A 4312-nucleotide genomic window follows, 5' to 3' on the forward strand; every position below is an offset into this window, starting at 1 on the left:
AGATTTAATTAAAATGATGTTGTTAACTAAAATAAAAAATAAAAAATAAAAAGAACCTTACCAAAATGTACCTAAGGTTGGGTTCAGGTACAATCAAACTCTCAAGTATATCTCAAATTAATTTTTAATTAAAAAAGAAAAGTTAAGTGTAGTGAGTGAATATTCTGTATTCACTAATGAGAACAAAAATCCTCCAAATTCCAAAAAAGATCTTTTAATAGACATAGATCAGTATAAGAATGTACACTGTCACTATATGTCTCTATTGTAAAATCAATGGTCTTACAAAAGATAAGTGTTTGTTGAATGAATTAAATGCTTATACATTCTCTAAAATAAGTAAAATAAAAGTTAGATGAAGACACCTCTTGGTAAATAGGAAAGGTATCTCAATATTTAAGTCTGGTATTAAAACGCTCATTTTATACCATTTACAATGAAAGTTAATGCACATATTCCACTCAGTTGTTTTTTGTGTTGCTGTCCATGGCACTTAAAATGAATCAGAACAAGCAGCAAAACATGTTGTGCCAAACCAAGTGTTTCCAAAGCGGTGAACAATTTGGTTTAAGGCAATAATGCTTGCTAGTCAGAGTAGTTTAATAGCAGTTAAACAACTGTGGTTTAAAAATTAACTTGTGGTGAAAGATTTCACAAATGATTCATGGACAAATCACTGATACTACATCTATTATGCCACCATAATTGAAAACAACTGGTAAAACTTAAGCTCATTTTTAATGTGAGTAGGAATGCTATTGAACTGATTCTTCTTCTGAATCGATGACCCAAGGTTACCTGTTGTTTTTTTGGAAGAAATTAAAAAATATTAAGAGTAAAACACTTACCCACTTGACTTTCTCAATGTTCACTCTCTCAAGGAAGTATTACAATTATTGTCCTTCTTCATCTTAACCTGTATTAATAGCTCACTTAGATAAAGCACTGTCCCTACTCACTGTAAAAGTCAGTTTTTCAACCATGCCTGAAGAAGTTGTCATTAAATCCAAGTATTCCATATAATCTCAAATTCTACACTGCCTTTCTTGGCTGAGGTCCGTAGAAAATGATCACTGAAAATGAATTGCCTACATTTCATTTATGGATGGAAATAGACTTTCCACTGGTTGACCACCAGTGAGAATGTGACAGCAATGATCACAAAAGTATTGTAAATTATCTTAAACAGCATTTGTGAATATAGCTGCTGTTTTTTAAACAAATTTTATTCCCAAGTTTCTATTGCTGGTGGTGACAGATCATCTAGTGCAGTGAGAGTATGTGGGATACTTCAGGGCTCCATTCTTGGCCCATTACAGTTTACATTACAGCTGTAACTTTGCATTGATCCCAATAACATTGACCACTTTGATGTCCTGTGTAAATGTTTTTCAGCTACTTTGTATGTTGTTTGTGTTTTTTATCAAATGACAAAAACACCAAGATACTATTACTCATGATAAAGTATGTTATCATGTCTGTATCATTGCAATTCATTATACACCTTTCTGAGAACCTGACCAGACTTAAAACATAACATAACACTGCATCCAGAATCCTTACCACCAATAGAAACAGCATATCACACATATTTTAGTTGCCCTGTGCTATCTCCACTACAGTTCAGTGCTGATTTTAAGATTCTAGTATTCATGTTTAAAACACTGGCTGGTCGGGCTCTCAGCTATATTACTTAGCTTTTAAATCCCTACGAGCCTATAGTTGCTGCCTGAGATCATTGGGAAGGTCACTCTTAGCTGTACCCAAATCTAATTTGAAAACTCAGGGTGACCTTGCTTTTCATATTAAGGCTGCAAAGCTTAGGAATGACCTCCCTGAGGTGAACAGGTTTCACTAACAAGTTTTAAATCTCTTCTTCAAACTTTAGACTTACTTTATTGTCTTAACATGCTCGCACCTTATCACGTGTCCCACTGGTCCAAGGCAAATGCTATGTATCTTCAGATGCCCCATTCGTCACTCTCTATAGCAGTATTTCCTGTATTTGGTACAACTCGATGTGACTCTAATCTACTAGCTTTTGGTACCTCTACTCTGTTTTGCTCTGTAGATAGATAGTACCCCCTCAATTTAGGTGTAACTGATCATAGTTCAGTCATAATGACAACCAGGAAACTACAAGGAGCTTTACTGTAAATGTAACCCGCCAACTTCACTGCTCTCTTTTCCTTTGCACAGCTCACATCACCATCTTTCCCTCTCAAACATCCACACAATACGCGCACAAAAAGGAGCTACCATTCTTATAACAGAGGATATGAAAGGATAGTGTGTAGTATGGTGTGGTTTTGCAAGCTGCCATTTTTTCGGTGAATAAAAACATTTTTGGGTCACTATTGATGGTATCTTGCTCGCTTGGAACCTCGACTGCGGTGGTACCAAAAACCACGTAACAGGTACTATCCATAATGGAAAACCAAAAAGAGCAAGTAGAGCCGAGTCGAGCTATACCATGTGATGGAAAAGCAGCTGAAGTTTAACGATCAAATAAAGGGATTGTCTTAAAAATAATGTTATGAAAAAAAGAAGGGTGGCCATTCAATGCAAGACATTTTTAATTTGTGCACAAAAAGCAGGCACCAAGAAGCAAAAAGAACGCAAGAAGGTTCCTGGAATAGCAGCTACTCAGCTTGAAATGTGTTTTAAGCTTGGTGCTCTTGGCACCATAATGGCCAGAAAGAGAAAAAGAGATGTATGTATATGTGAGCACGAGTACCCAGCACAAATCCACAAATATGTTGACACCTCCATCATCCCTCTTTTGAAATCACAATCAGTGGGTCAGTAATCTTCTTGCTTTCCCTACTCTGTTTGCATTGCTTCTTGTCAAGGGAGGGGAGTTTTGACACCCTTCAATGATTGAAAATAAATCTGTAATACATTTTGGCAAGGCAATTAATATTGTAACAGGAGAAGCAGTTTCAGAGGTCCATCAGAAAATGCACTTAATAATTAATCCTGAAAGCTAACTTCAAAACCAATCCATGGTTGCTGCTATGTAAGTTAGCAGCCAGATTTTGACTAAAATAGATAAAATTACACACACAGGCAACAAATAAAAACATTTTCTTGATGAGACAAAGTAGATGAATGAATGATGTATGGTGGAATTATATGGTTTAAATGTTACAAAAATGCAAGTGAATGTTTTATCTGAATACATGTTATGTATTAGTATGTTGGCTTGGATGACAGATTTCATTAAATTGTTAGCACTTCCGCACACAGTGCACACAAATCAACTCAGGGTTTCAATTGTATGGTTTATGAACGCTGTTTTCGCTTTTTGTTAAATGGCAATTTTACTTTACTTATTTTCAAAGAGCATTAGGTTTGTTCAGGCAGGACAGATACATCATGTGTTGCTAATTTACCAGCTGATCACTATGCACACAAATCAGAATCCATTCAAAAAACATTCTTGCTACACCAAGTGCTGCACACTCTGTTGCTTGTTAAAGCTTTATCTCCAGGTACCCAGCCTCCACCTGTGCCAGCATATCTACTTGAGCCTATGGTAGCTCCTAAAGTGATAACACAGCACAGTGTTGCTATCCTGTTGCTGCTCATTATGCCCCTACTATACCAACAGCATAGTTGCTGGACAAGCAGGGGACAGCCTAATGCAGAACAATAACTGCCAAACAAAACCGCATCACACTTTGTCGTTATAAATGGTGTATCTTCTGATTGGAGTGTTCATGACTAAATAATGTTCGGTGGAAGATTTCGTTTAAATGAAACAGTGTCTCCGTCATGCAACATTAGTCACTTAATTTCACCATGCATTTATCTGCTATGCAGCTAAAAATGTATACATTTTGAACCAACAGGACATTTTCTGCAAGATATGTGAAAAGTAGAGCTTCTTCTGCCCTTAGTACTGTTTTGGGGGGCATTTACTTCCACTAAATTTCCTAAGAAATGATACAATTAGTATTACATGATTTCTTTCACACATTAATTTCAAATGACTGGCAGTGGCTCTACCACCTACAGTAAACATGCTGCTGTGCAAAAATCATACAGGTACACATTTTTGTAGTTTGCTACTTTAGATGTACAGTATATGGAGCTGAATGCACTCTGTTGGAGCATCTGTGTATGCTTCATCTAGCCTTGCACTTCTGGAGCACTCAGCAGACGACAGCTTTCTGCTCCTTCTCGCCTCTGTGAACACCGGATATAACTATCATGCAGGCAAATCGCCTTTTACTGGTAATGTTCACACAACATGCAATGAGCTGCATCAGAGCACAAGAGGTCAAATTCATATTCTGATATACTTACG

Source organism: Morone saxatilis, unplaced genomic scaffold (assembly GCF_004916995.1).
Source record: "Morone saxatilis isolate NCDOM2014 unplaced genomic scaffold, NCSU_SB_2.0 Contig11, whole genome shotgun sequence".
In the NCBI taxonomy this organism is placed as follows: domain Eukaryota; kingdom Metazoa; phylum Chordata; class Actinopteri; family Moronidae; genus Morone; species Morone saxatilis.